Here is a 15,855-nt window from a genome sequence, read left to right on the forward strand (position 1 = left end):
GTTGAGCCATTGCAACTGGCCTATTAAAATCTTGAAGACAACTCAGAAGCTTTGGCCCAGGCAAATGATTTATGACTAAGACCTCAAAAGCAAGTTCAACAAAAACAAAATAAACAAATGAGAATTAAACTAAAAATTTCTGCACAGTAAAGGCAATAATGGAGTGAACAGTTTACACCATGGGAGAAAATATTTGAAAACAATGGACTAATATCCATAAACCACAAGGAACTCAAACTATTCAACAATAAAAAAATGTAAACTCGCTAAAAATTGAGAAAAGAAGATGAACAGCTAGTGTTGAAAAGAAAACATACAAATGGCCAGGAAGCATGTGAAAATGCTGAACCTCATGAAGCATCAGGGAAATAAAAATTAAAATCACAACAAGATACTATCTTCCACCAGTCAGAATCAGTATTATTAAAAAGTCAAGGAATAACAAATGTTGGTGAGAATTTGGAGAAAAGAGAATGCTTATATACTCTTGGTGGGAATGTACATTTTTACAACCTGTATGGAAAACCATATGGCAATATCTCAAAGATCTAAAAATAAAACTAAAATTTGATCCAGCCATCCTATTACTGAATATCCACCCAAAGGAATATAAATAACTATATCAAAAAGATACTGCACTTGTATGCTTATCACAGCACCATTCACAATAGCAAAGATGTGAAACCAAACTAAGTGTTCATCAATGGATGACTGAATAAAAAAATCTACAAATATACCATGGAAAAATGCCGAGCCATAAAAAAAGAATGAAATATCTTTTTGCAGCAGGGCAGATGGAACTGGAGGCTAAGTGAAATAACCGAGAAACAGAAAGTCAAATACTACATTTTTACGTATAAGTGGGAGCTAAATAATGTGTACACATGGACATAGAGTGTGTAATGATTGGCATAGGAGAATCAGAAAGGTGGGAAAGTGGGAGGGAAGTAAGGGATGAGAAGTTACCTACTGTATACAATGTACACTATTGAGGTGATGGGTACACTAAAAGCCCAAACGTTATTATATCTAATATATTTATGTAACAAAACTGCACTTGTATGCCCTAAACCTATACAAAATTTAAAATAAGAAAAATTATAAACCCAAATAGACTAAAGTACATATGAAAATATAAGAGGCAGCTAAAATACTTGGGTTAAAAGTAGATGAATACTTCTTGTGCAACAAGGGATCCATTTGGAAAATGACAAAATTACCCTCATGTCTTAGACTGAACGTAAGAATAAACTCCAAACAAACTTGCAATTAAAATATAAAAAGTAAAACAGGGTCAGGCACAGTGGCTCACGCCTGTAATCCCAGCACTTTGGGAAGCTGAGGTGGGCGGCTCACCTGAGGTCAAGAGTTCGAAACCAGCCTGGCAATGTAGAGACCCCATCTCTAATAAAAATACAAAAATTAGCTGAGCATGGTGCCATGCAGCCGTAATCCCAGCTACTAAGGAGGCTGAGGCAGGAGAATTGCTTGAACCTGGGAGGTGGAGTTTGCAGTGAGCCGGGATTGCATCACTGCCCTCCGGTCTAGGTGTCAGAGTGAGGCTCCATCTCAAAACAAAAACAAACAAACAAAAAAAAAAATGTAAAACATAAAAATGTTAGAGAAAACAGATTAATGTCCATTAATCTTTTTGTCAAAATGTTTTTTTACAAAGCTAGTTAGAACAAGTCAAAATCCAGAAGAGGAGGGGAGGAGCCAAGATGGCCAAATAGGAACAGCTCCGGTCTACAGCTCCCAGCGTGAGCGACGCAGAAGACGGGTGATTTCTGCATTTCCATCTGAGGTACCGGGTTCATCTCACTAGGGAGTGCCAGTCAGTGGGTGCAGGCCAGTGCGTGCACGCACCGTGCGCGAGCTGAAGCAGGGCGAGGCATTGCCTTGTTATGCCCAGACCGTTAGTTCCCCAAAGAAGACCACCAGAGTCCAGAGTCAAAGCCAAGCGGCAAGGATCTTTACTACAAGTTCGAACCTGGTCCCTCCATTCCACAGCATACAAGAGGGCCCTGAACAATGCGAGTGTTTGCTTTTTATAGCCTGAAAGTTACAGGGGAACAAAGGAATTCTTTTGGTTCCTGCTCTTTCAGTAAAACTTTGAATGGCTGTCCCCTTATTGGAGACTTTCCTGGTGGTGTTTGTACTGGGCTCAGGAAGTTTGAGAGATATATGGCGATATGTGGTGGGATGGGAGGATGGGATGTGTTTGTACTGGGCTTGTTTGTTTTGAGCCCGGGGCTGAGGAATGTGCCCGGCTCCTTTCAGCCTCACCTGGGAAGCGCAAGGGGTCAGGGAGTTCCCTTTCCGAGTCAAAGAAAGCGGTGATGGACGCAACTGGAAAATCGGGTCACTCCCACCCGAATATTGCGCTTTTCAGACTGGCTTAAAAAACGGCGCACCACGAGACTATATCCCACACTTGGCTCGGAGGGTCCTACGCCCACGGAGTCTCGCTGATTGCTAGCACAGCAGTCTGAGATCAAACTGCAAGGCGGCAGTGAGGCTGGGGGAGGGGCGCCCGCCATTCCGAGCCTTGCTTAGGTAAACAAAGCAGCGAGGAAGCTCGAACTGAGTGGAGCCCACCACAGCTCAAGGAGGCCTGCCTGCCTCTGTAGGCTCCACCTCTGGGGGCAGGGCACAGACAAACAAAAAGACAGCAGTAACCTCTGCAGACTTAAATGTCCCTGTCTGACAGCTTTGAAGAGAGCAGTGGTTCTCCCAGCACGCAGCTGGAGATCTGAGAACGGGCAGACTGCCTCCTCAAGTGGGTCCCTGACCCCTGACCCCCAAGCAGCCTAACTGGGAGGCACCCCCCAGCAGGGGAACACTGACACCTCACACGGCAGGGTATTCCAACAGACCTGCAGCTGAGGGTCCTGTCTGTTAGAAGGAAAACTAACAAACAGAAAGGACATCCACACCGAAAACCCATCTGTACATCACCATCATCAAAGACCAAAAGTAGATGAAACCACAAAGATGGGGAAAAAACAGAACAGAAAAACTGGAAACTCTAAAACACAGAGCGCCTCTCCTCCTCCAAAGGACCGCAGTTCCTCACCAGCAACGGAACAAAGCTGGATGGAGAAAGATTTTGATGAGCTGAGAGAAGAAGGCTTCAGACGATCATATTACTCTGAGCTACGGGAGGACATTCAAACCAAAGGCAAAGAAGTTGAAAACTTTGAAAAAAATTTAGAAGAATGTATAACTAGAATAACCAATACAGAGAAGTGCTTAAAGGAGCTGATGGAGCTGAAAACCAAGGCTCGAGAACTACGTGAAGAATGCAGAAGCCTCAGGAGCCGATGCGATCAACTGGAAGAAAGGGTATCAGCAATGGAAGATGAAATGAATGAAATGAAGCAAGAAGGGAAGTTTAGAGAAAAAAGAATGAAAAGAAATGAGCAAAGCCTCCAAGAAATATGGGACTATGTGAAAAGACCAAATCTACGTCTGATTGGTGTACCTGAAAGTGATGGGGAGAATGGAACCAAGTTGGAAAACACTCTGCAGGATATTATCCAGGAGAACTTCCCCAATCTAGCAAGGCAGGCCAACGTTCAGATTCAGGAAATACAGAGAACGCCACAAAGATACTCCTCGAGAAGAGCTACTCCAAGACACATAATTGTCAGATTCACCAAAGTTGAAATGAAGGAAAAAATGTTAAGGGCAGCCAGACAGAAAGGTCGGGTTACCCTCAAAGGGAAGCCCATCAAACTAACAGCAGATCTCTCAGCAGAAACCCTACAAGCCAGAAGAGAGTGGGGACCAATATTCAACATTCTTAAAGAAAAGAATTTTCAACCCAGAATTTCATATCCAGCCAAACAAAGCTTCATAAGTGAAGGAGAAATAAAATACTTTACAGACAAGCAAATGCTGAGAGATTTTGTCACCATCAGGCCTGCCCTAAAAGAGCTCCTGAAGGAACCACTAAACATGGAAAGGAACAACCGGTACCAGCTGCTGCAAAATCATGCCAAAATGTAAAGACCATCGAGACTAGGAAGAAACTGCATCAACTAACGAGCAAAATCACCAGCTAACATCACAATGACAGGATCAAATTCACACATAACAATATTAACTTTAAATGTAAATGGACTAAATTCTCCAATTAAAAGACACAGACTGGCAAGTTGGATAAAGAGTCAAGACCCATCAGTGTGCTGTATTCAGGAAACCCATCTCACGTGCAGAGACACACATAGGCTCAAAATAAAAGGATGGAGGAAGATCTACCAAGCAAATGGAAAACAAAAAAAGGCAGGGGTTGCAATCCTAGTCTCTGATAAAAAGACTTTAAACCAACAAAGATCAAAAGAGACAAAGAAGGCCATTACATAATGGTAAAGGGATCAATTCAACAAGAGGAGCTAACTATCCTAAATATATATGCACCCAATACAGGAGCACCCAGATTCATAAAGCAAGTCCTGAGTGACCTACAAAGAGACTTAGACTCCCACACATTAATAATGGGAGACTTTAACACCCCACTCTCAACATTAGACAGATCAATGAGACAGAAAGTCAACAAGGATACCCAGGAATTGAACTCAGCTCTGCACCAAGCAGACCTAATAGACATCTACAGAACTCTCCACCTCATATCAACAGAATATACATTTTTTTCAGCACCACACCGCACTTATTCCAAAATTGACCACATAGTTGGAAGTAAAGCTCTCCTCAGCAAATGTAAAAGAAAAGAAATTATAACAAACTATCTCTCAGACCACAGTGCAATCAAACTAGAACTCAGGATAAAGAATCTCACTCAAAGCCACTCAACTACATGGAAATTGAACAACCTGCTCCTGAATGACTACTGGGTACATAACGAAAGGAAGGCAGAAATAAAGATGTTCTTTGAAATGGATAAATTCCTCGACACATACACTTTCCCAAGACTAAAACAGGAAGATGTTGAATCTCTGAATGGACCAATAACAGGATCTGAAATTGTGGCAATAATCAATAGTTTACCAACCAAAAAGAGTCCAGGACCAGATGGATTCACAGCCGAATTCTACCAGAGGTACAAGAAGGAACTGGTACCATTCCTTCTGAAATTATTCCAATCAATAGAAAAAGAGGGAATCCTCCCTAACTCATTTTATGAGGCCAGCATCATTCTGATACCAAAGCCGGGCAGAGACACAACCAAAAAAGAGAATTTTAGACCAATATCCTTGATGAACATTGATGCAAAAATCCTCAATAAAATACTGGCAAACCGAATCCAGCAGCACATCAAAAAGCTTATCCACCATGATCAAGTGGGCTTCATCCCTGGGATGCAAGGCTGGTTCAATAATATGCAAATCAATAAATGTAATCCAGCATATAAACAGAGCCAAAGACAAAAACCACATGATTATCTCAATAGATGCAGAAAAAGCCTTTGACAAAATTCAACAACCCTTCATGCTAAAAACTCTCAATAAATTAGATATTGATGGGATGTATTTCAAAATAATAAGAGCTATCTATGACAAACCCACAGCCAATATCATACTGAATGGGCAAAAACTGGAAGCATTCCCTTTGAAAACTAGCACAAGACAGGGATGCCCTCTCTCACCGCTCCTATTCAACATAGTGTTGGAAGTTCTGGCCAGGGCAATCAGGCAGGAGAAGGAAATAAAGTGTATTCAATTAGGAAAAGAGGAAGTCAAATTGTCCCTGTTTGCAGACGACATGATTGTATATCTAGAAAACCCCATTGTCTCAGCCCAAAATCTCCTTAAGCTCATAAGCAACTTCAGCAAAGTCTCAGGATACAAAATCAATGTACAAAAATCACAAGCATTCCTATACACCAACAACAGACAAACAGAGAGCCAAATCATGAGTGAACTCCCATTCACAATTGCTTCAAAGAGAATAAAATACCTAGGAATCCAACTTACAAGGGATGTGAAGGACCTCTTCAAGGAGAACTACAAACCACTGCTCAAGGAAATAAAAGAGGATACAAACAAATGGAAGAACATTCCATGCTCATGGGTAGGAAGAATCAATATCGTGAAAATGGCCATACTGCCCAAGGTAATTTACAGATTCAATGCCATCCCCATCAAGCTACCAATGACTTTCTTCATAGAATTGGAAAAAACTACTTTAAAGTTCATATGGAACCAAAAAAGAGCCCACATCGCAAAGTCAATCCTAAGCCAAAAGAACAAAGCTGGAGGCATCACACTACCTGACTTCAAACTATACTACAAGGCTACAGTAACCAAAACAGCATGGTACTGGCACCAAAACAGAGATATAGATCAATGGAACAGAACAGAGCCCTCAGAAATAACGCCGCTTACCTACAACTATCTGATCTTTGACAAACCTGAGAAAAACAAGCAATGGGGAAAGGATTCCCTATTTAATAAATGGTGCTGGGAAAACTGGCTAGCCATATGTAGAAAGCTGAAACTGGATCCCTTCCTTGCACCTTATACAAAAATCAATTCAAGATGGATTAAAGATTTAAACGTTAGACCTAAAACCATAAAAACCCTAGAAAAAAACCTAGGCATTACCATTCAGGACATAGGCGTGGGCAAGGACTTCATGTCCAAAACACCAAAAGCAACGGCAACAAAAGCCAAAATTGACAAATGGGATCTAATTAAACTAAAGAGCTTCTGCACAGCAAAAGAAACTACCATCAGAGTGAACAGGCAACCTACAACATGGGAGAAAATTTTCGCAACCTACTCATCTGACAAAGGGCTAATATCCAGAATCTACAATGAACTCAAACAAATTTACAAGAAAAAAACAAACAACCCCATCAAAAAGTGGGCGAAGGACATGAACAGACACTTCTCAAAAGAAGACATTTATGCAGCCAAAAAACACATGAAAAAATGCTCATCATCACTGGCCATCAGAGAAATGCAAATCAAATCCACTATGAGATATCATCTCACACCAGTTAGAATGGCAATCATTAAAAAGTCAGGAAACAACAGGTGCTGGAGAGGATGTGGAGAAATAGGAACACTTCTACACTGTTGGTGGCACTGTAAAGTAATTCAACCATTGTGGAAGTCAGTGTGGCGATTCCTCAGGGATCTAGAACTAGAAATACCATTTGACCTAGCCATCCCATTACTGGGTATATACCCAAATGACTATAAATCATGCTGCTATAAAGACACATGCACACGTATGTTTATTGCGGCATTATTCACAGTAGCAAAGACTTGGAACCAATCCAAATGTCCAACAATGATAGACTGGATTAAGAAAATGTGGCACATATACACCATGGAATACTATGCAGCCATAAAAAATGATGAGTTCATGTCCTTTGTAGGGACACGGATGAAATTGGAAACCATCATTCTCAGTAAACTATCGCAAGAACAAAAAACCAAACACCGCATATTCTCACTCAGAGGTGGGAATTGAACTATGAGATCACATGGACACAGGAAGGGGGATATCACACTCTGGGGACTGTGGTGGGGAGGGGGGAGGAGGGAGGGATAGCAATGGGAGACATACCTAATGCTAGATGACGAGTTAGTGGGTGCAGCGCACCAGCATGGCCCATGTATACATATGTAACTAACCTGCACAATGTGCACATGTACCCTAAAACTTAAAGTATAATTTAAAAAAAAAAATCCAGAAGAAATAAAACTAAGAATTGATAAATTTGACTACCTTAAACAGTAAGTTTGTACAGGAAAACAGCACCATACACAAATCAAGAAACCACTGACAAAATGGGAAATAACATTCATAACATGTATCACAGTAAAAGCACTAGGATATCTAATTTGTAAAGAACTCACATGTTAAGGGGCTAAGGACAAAAACCTGGCAGGAAAAAAAAGGGAAAGTTAGGCAAACAGAAAATTAATTACATAAGATATCAAAACAGTGACTGAACAAATTTAAAAAAATCGAGGCTGGGTGCGGCGGCTCATGCCTGTAATCCCAGCACTTTGGGAGGCCAAAGCGGGTGGATCATGAGGTCAGGAGTTCAAGACCAGCCTGGCCAAGATGGTGAAACCCTGTCTCTATTAAAAATACAAAAATTAGCTGGGTGTGGTTGCAGGTGCCAGTAATCCCAGCTACTCGGGAGGCTGAGGCAAAAAAATTTCCTAATCCAGGAGGTGGAGGTTGCAGAGAGCTGAGATCGTGCCATTGCACTCCAGCCTGGGTGACAGAGTGAGACTCCATCTCAAAAAAAAAAAAAAAAAAAAAAAAAAAAAAATTCAAAAACATGATTTATAGAATGCAAATTAGAGCCAGGTGTGGGTGGCTTACACCTGTAACACCAACATGTTGGGAGGTGGAGGTGGGAGAATTGCTTGTGACTAGGAAGTTGAGCCAGCCTGTGCAATGTTGTAAGACCCTATCTCCACAAAAAAATATTTAAAAACTAACCAGCATAGCACATGTCTTTAGTTCAAGCTCCTCAGGAGGTTGAGGCAGGAGAATGGTTTGAGTTCAGGAGTTTGAGCCTAGCAGTGAATTTTCACGGTGTCACAGCACTTGATCATGAGTGACAGAATGAGACTGTCTCTGTAAACATTTTTAAAAATAAAAAATGACATACAAATTTAACATATTTTACCTATTTGACTTACAAAATTAAAATATATGGAAGCATAGTCTCTGGTAAGGCTCTTGGCAAACAGAAACTTTCCTATGTTGTTAGTGAAAATAGAAATGCATATTTGTAAAACAGTGCTGGAGAAAAAACTGGGACTAAAACTACAAAGGCATTTGCCCTCTGATCCAATAATTGTGCTGCTTAAAGTTTGTGGTAAACATATATCTCAATGATAAGGAAATACATAATGACAAAGATATACAGTACAGCAGTATTTGTATAATTGTATATTAAAACTACTCAAATGTTCATTTACAGGAGAGTAGCTGGATGAATTATAATACTTCCACACAATGGAGTACTTTATATCCATAAACAATAGTGAGAAAGATCTCTACTAACAAATTTGAAGTAATTTGAAAAATATACTGTTAAATGAACAGGATGTATAGTATGCTACCTTTCATGTAAGCAGGAAGGGGATGAAAAAATGTACACATATCTGTCATATATGCAGAAGAAATACAGAAAGTATAAACCAGAAACTAAGGGGATAAGTTAGTTTCAGTGGATGGATGAGAAAGGAAGAGAAAGAAATAAGGAATAGTCATTGGGTAGTAGATATGAGTAGGGAGTGACACTTCTCTGTCATTTCTCCTTTAATGTTATATAATGCCCTTGTTTTTGTTGTTGTTTTTACTGTTGTTGTTTTAACAAATCTGTTTTATCTGATACTCCTTTCTGCTTTTGCTTTCCATTTGAGTGATTTATATTTTCCCATTCCTTTACTATGAGTCTGTAGCTGCCTTTAGCTCTCAATATAGGTCTTTTGCAGGCAGGAGATTGTTGGGTCTTACTTTTTCAATCCAGTTTGACACTTTATCTTTTAAGTGGAGCACTTAGGCTATTTACATTCAAGGTTAATACAGATACATGAGGTTTTGTTCCTGCTATAGTGTTAGCTAGTTGTTTTGGAGTGTCAATAGGATCTGTTTTGGAGTGTTTAAAGGATCTGTGAACTTTGTACTTATATACTGTTTTTATGATGGTGAGTATCATTCTTTTGTTTTCATGTTTAGAACTTCTTTGATAATTCCTTGTAGGCCTTTTCTATTGGTGATGAACTCCTAAGCATTTGTTTGTCTGGGAAATACTTTATTTCTCTTCCATTTATGAAGCTTAGTTTGGCAGAATATAAAATTCTTGATGGGGTATTATATTTTTCATTAAGGAAGATAAAAATAGCCCCTTTTCATTCTGGCTTGTAGGGTTTCTGCTTAGCAGCCTGCTGTTAATCTGATAGGATTTCCTTTATAAAAGATTGAAATTTCTCTCTCGCCACCCTTAGGATTTTTTCCTTCACATTTATGTTGAACAGTCTCATGACTAAATGACTTGGTGAGGTTCTTCTTGGAATTTATCTTCCAGGAATTCTCTGGGCTTCTTGTAGTCAGATGCCTAAATCTCTCCCAAAGCCTGAGTTTTTCTGAATTATTCTTTTAATTAGGTTTTGCATACTTTTTACTTTTTCTTCTTCTCCTTCTGTAATATCTAAGTCATAGGTTTGAATGCTTTACATAATCTTATTTTCTGAGGCTTTGTTCATTGTCAAAATTCTTTTTTCTTAACTTTTGTCTGACTAGGTTAATTTGAAAGACATGTCTTCGAGTTCTGAAATATGTTCTCCCACTTGGTCTAGCCTATTGTTAAATATTTCAGCTGTATTTAGTAATTCCTTTCATGAATACACCCTAAGTTATTTTCATGATTTATGTCAGTTTTTAGCTTTCTCTTGGATCTCATTAAGCTTTATTTATTTATGTATTTATTTATTGAGACAGGGTCTCACTTTGTCGCCCAGGCTGGAGTGCAGTGGCACAATCTTGGCCCACTGCAACCTCTATCCTCTGGGTTCAAGCAATTCTCCAGCCTCAGCCTCCTGAGTAGCTAAGATTATAGGTGTGCACCACCATGCCTGGCTTCTCATTGAGCTTTAAAATGAGAATTTTGAATTATCTGGTATTTCAAAGATTTCATTTTGGTTAAAATTCACTGCTGGAGAGTTAGTGTGATTCTTTGCAAATGCCGTAACACTCTTTTCTAAATATACTTTTGGAGTTTTTCTTTGTTTCTCATCAGGATAATTTTTTTCTTTTTCTTTTTTGTATTCACTCTTGTTTGGCCAGGAATCACCTGTCCCTCACCCCCATCCCACCCTGGTCACACACAACCCTTTGGGAGGTGTCTATAATGTATGATGTTGTCTTTGACTTTGGTTCTGTGTGCTTTCAGTGGGAAAGTCTATACAAGTTGCAAGAGTATTCACTGTTCAATGTTCAGTCCAGTAGGTGGCACAGATAATAACTGTTGCCAGTATAGATGTGTGCGTACTCGATGCCTGTTTACTCAGAGAAACTCTCTATTGCCTCAGGCAATTGGCTGATCTGTGAAATGCACAGTGATCTGAGCTCCCTGCTTAGCCCCACATATGGGTTTGGCTGGCACAGCATGGGCAGGGCTGAACCAGAAAGGCCCGTCTACAAGTCCCCCAATGACAGGCAAAAGCATTAGTTCTGAGGGGAAGGGGTTCTGCTGTACAGCTCCTAGTGGCCAGAGGTGTGTCTAGGCATGGAGTTGTGAAACCTCTGCTGCCCCAAGTTCTGCCCCAAATTTAGGCTGAGGTCAGCCTAAATTTATAATCTAGGAGTGGGTGCTCCAAGTGCCTGAAGACATGTCTGGGTGTCAAGTGAAGAGAGCTCTTTTGCACTGAGATCTTTGCAATGGAGGGAAGTTTTGGCCCATGCTCCCAATTGAGGCAAGCAGAAGTGGGGTCGGCCTCCCTCTCATTCTTCAGAAGTGGTGAGGCATGCTTTGCCCACAAGCCAGGGGAGTAGGCTGAGACATCTAGCAGTAACACAAACAGACAGGTTCCAGGTCACAAAGCTTTCCCTGGCTGCAAGTCTCTGCCCAGGAGAAACCTCGGCTTTGCCACTCTTCTCTTGCTTCAGTTCTACAGTGGTGTCTTCGTCTCAGCCTTGGATCTGGAAAAATGCCTAGAGCTTTTCCTGGTGCCTCTTTCTTCCTCTCTGCCTCTCAACCTTTCCACTGGTTAACTCCCAGGCTTGGAAGAAACAAGGTGTTCTCCCTTGGCCTGAGATCCACAGATCCATAATGGAATAATAAGTCACAGAAGGGGACTCTCTGTCCTCACTGGAGCTTCACTCACTTTTATCAGCTGAATGCTGTCATTGGGTTTGGTTACCAACCCTTTCCTCTGCAGAATCTGTGGTGTCCTTCAGTGTATTCTGTTCTGGTGAATTATCATTTTCTTTTCCTTTTTTTTTTTTTTTTTTTTTTGAGACAAAGTCTCACTCTCTTGCCCAGGCTATACTGCAGTAGCTCGATCTTCGGCTCACTGAAACCTCCACCTCTTGGGTTCAAGCGATTCTCCTACCTCAACCTCCTGAGTAGCTGGGATTACAAGAATGTACCACCATACCCAGCTAATTTTTGTATTTTTTAAGTAGAGACAGGGTCTCACTGTGTTGGCCAGGCTGGTCTTGAACTCCTGACCTCAGGTGATCTGCCCACCTTGGCCTCCCAAAGTGCTGGGATTACAGGTGTGAGCCACTGTGCCTGGCCTTCATTTTCTTTATCATATTAAAGCTTACAGAATTTATATTTACACATGATTTTTGCTATTTCCAAGTGGCTGAGGCACGTTAAAAGCCTCTAATCTGCCTTTTGGGAAAATATCTGTTTTTCAAATTTTAAGAAGAGTTTAAGAAGGGTTGATGTAAATTTTTCTTTAAATATTTGGTTACATTCATCCATGAAGCCATGTAGTCCTGGGCCTTTCTTATTGTGAGTTTTTGATTACTGATTCCTTATTGGAATTAACTGAAGGACACCACAGATCCTGCAGAGGAGAAAGTTGGTAAGCAAACCTAATGACAGTAATCTTTTTGTTACTCTGTTTTTTAATGTCAGCCAGGCTGGTTACTCACGCCTGTAATCCCAGCACAGTGGAAGGCTGAGCAGGAGGATCACCTGAGCTCAGGAGTTCTAGGGCAACTTGAACATGTCCAATCCCATCTCCATGAAAATTAGCCTGGCACGTGCCTAAGCAAGACTGTCTCCAGGAAAAAAAAAGTTTCTAAGTTTTTATCATTCAGTCTTGGTACTTTATGTGTTTATATAAATTTATCAATTTCTTCTATGTTATTTAGTTGATTGGCAAATAATTGCTCACTGCAGTCCCCTTTGATCCCTTTCATATCTCAGCCATTCATTGTGATGTCTCCTCTTTTATTTCTTATTTGAGGCTTTTTTTTTCTTAGTGTGGCTAAGAATTAGTTTTATTTTTCAAAAAGTTAACAGTTTTATTGATTCTTTCTATTCTTCTATTCTCTGATTTCTGGGTAAACTTTGTTATTTCAATTTATTATTGCTTCACTGCTAAGTTTGAACTTTGTTTTCTTTCGAATTACTCAGTATGTTGTATTTTCATTTTCATTTGTTTTGAGCTTTTTCCCCCACTTTTCCTGTTATTGACTTTTTGTTTCTATAGTGATCAGAAAATATATCTCACTATGTTCTCAATCTTCCTAAATTTTAACTTGTCAAGTCTCTTTTTTTTTAAGTTTTCTGTGTAAATGTTGAACCCATTTTTGAGGGGTATTAAAGTCTACTGCTATTATTGTCATTCTGTGCATTTTTTCTTCTGATCTCTTATCACTTGCTTTATGTTTAGAAGTTCTACACATACACACACACACCCACACATATATACATATGTATAAAGAAATATTTATATATGTAGATACGTCTATATATCTATATGTACAGACAAGAATATACACATAAATAACGATGTGTAAATATATGTATGTAGATGCTAGATATAGATATATAGATACTTCTACATACATGAAGGTTTCTTTAGGCTGAACTTAAAAAACATCATGAACAATCCTCCCACCACCTCCTCCTGAGTAGGTGAAATTAAAGAAATGCACCACAACGCCTGCCTAATTTTTGTATTTTTTGGTAGAGATGGGGGTCTCACTGTGTTTCCCAGGCAGATCTTGAACTCCTGGACTCAAGTGATCCACCTGCCTGAACTTCCCAAAGTGCTGGGATTACAGGCATGAGCCATTGTGCCTGGCCTAATTTTTTTAAAAAAACATATCACCAAATGGACAAGTTATCCCACTGTCAGATAAAGTTATCGCATTGTCAGAAAATGAAGGAGAGGAAAAAGATAACGAAAGGAAAACAGAGCTCATCTGGGTAACAGGAAGTAGAAGACATTTGCTTATAAAAGGAGAAACCGGGCTGTGCACAGTGGCTCATGGCTGTAATCCCAGCACTTTGGGAGTCCGAGGCAGGAGAATCATGAGGTCAGGAGTTCAAGACCAGCCTGGCCAATATGGTGGAACCCCGTCTCTCCTAAAAATACAAAAATTAGCCAGGCATGGTGGCAGGCGCCTATAATCCTAGTTACTTGGGAGGCTGAGGCAGGAAAATTGCTTGAACCTGGGAGGCGGCGGTTGCAGTGAGCCAAGATAACCACTCCAGCCTCGGTAACAGAGCATGACTCTGTCTTTAAAAAAAAAAAAAAGAACACCAAAAAACAAAAAACAGGAGAAATCAGATTCAGAGAAGTAAAATACCATATATCCTTAACATTGCTGTCCTTGCCTTCCCCAGGGTGTTGCTGAAAATGTCAGACTCAAATTTGGATAGCAGCAAGAATTTCTTTGAGGGGGAAGTAGATGACAAGGAAAGTATGATTTTGACATTGGTGCCAGTTAAAGATGATCCAACTATGGAACAAATGAAACCAAGTTGTTTCTTCAATTTCTGATGTCAAACTGGAGAAATTTAAGAAATACAATCAAGGTCATCTACTTCAAACAAATGAACAATTTACAGTGCCACAAAAAACTAGATGAAAAATACTAGCACTTCCCTTGCCATTTTGCCTCCCATTAATAAGGTGTGTTAGGACCCTTTGTGGGATTGCTGTCAACAACTCAGTTTGAGTACTAAAGGCAAGAAAACAGAAGTTCGTCTGAGGCTCCATAGGCATGCTTACCCTGAACAACAGCAAGATATGCTTGAAATGTCACAAGACCAGATTACAGCAACGTTCGAGGAAATGCAAGGCAGTAACCGAGAGAGCACGGCTTCAGAAAAGTTATGAGGTGAATGAGAGAGCAGAAGAGAATAATACAGTTGAAGTGGTAACTTAAGCGCAGGGAGCCATATTGGCATCAAGTTTTGGCCAATAAAAGGTGGCCAACTGTTCAAATTGTGTTCAAATAAGGCAAATGCTGAGCTGTGACCATTCCAGCTGTTTCTGTACCTCACTTCTGTTTTCTGTAAGTCACTTTCTTTTTCTGTCCATAAATCTTCTTCCACCACGTAGCTGCATTTGAGCATCAGAGCCTACACTGGCTAGGAAGACTGCTCTAAACTTTATGAATTTATTAATTGTTCTTTGCTCAGTTAATTGTTTTAAACACATAGGTAGGTACTTGTATTGCTATTTTGTTGTTTTCTATTTTATCGTTCTTTTGACCCTCTTCTCTGGCTGTCTCGGTACTTGTTGATTTTTGGTGTATATGTTTAGTGACATAAAGTTAATTCTTTTCCCTTTTTTCTTTCTGCATTTCCTATTGGTATTTTCTTTGTGGTTACTCTTGAGGCTTACATAAAACATCTTATAAGTCTATCTTATGCTGATAACTATAATTGCATCAACACTTTTACCTTTCCTCTGCTTTTATTACATTTTACATTTCTATATGGTGTTCGTTCATTATTACGATTTATGTTAGAACATTATTATATATGCCTATATATTTACCTTTATCAAGGAGTTGTTTCAGTGTTGCTGTTTAGCTTCATTGGTTTCAACCTAATTCCCTTTAGCATTCCTTGTAAGGTAATTTCAGTGATGATGAATACCACCACCTTTTGTCTGAAACCTCTTCATTTCTCTTTTATTTCAGGACAGTTTTGCTGCGTTTCACATTATTGGTTGGCATTTTTCTCCCAACACTTTAAATAAATAATTCCACTATCTTCTGGCCTGCAAGGTTTCAGCTGACAATTCTATTGATAGTTGTATGGAGATTTCCTGCATATGACAAATTGCATTTTTCTTGCTGCTTTCAAATTTCTATTTGGTTTGGACTTTTGACCATTTAATGATAATGTATCTCAGTGTAGACTTGTGGTTCACCTGA

General features: G+C 39.8%; 1 pseudogene; it reads left to right on the forward strand.

Moving 5' to 3' along the window:
- Window positions 1–14,274: 14,274 nt before the first annotated feature.
- On the forward strand, window positions 14,275–14,895 carry LOC112208999 (developmental pluripotency-associated protein 2-like; annotated as a pseudogene).
- Window positions 14,896–15,855: the final 960 nt, after the last annotated feature.

The sequence above is a fragment of the Pan troglodytes genome, chromosome Y, assembly GCF_028858775.2.
Source record: "Pan troglodytes isolate AG18354 chromosome Y, NHGRI_mPanTro3-v2.0_pri, whole genome shotgun sequence".
NCBI classification, from domain to species: Eukaryota; Metazoa; Chordata; class Mammalia; order Primates; family Hominidae; genus Pan; species Pan troglodytes.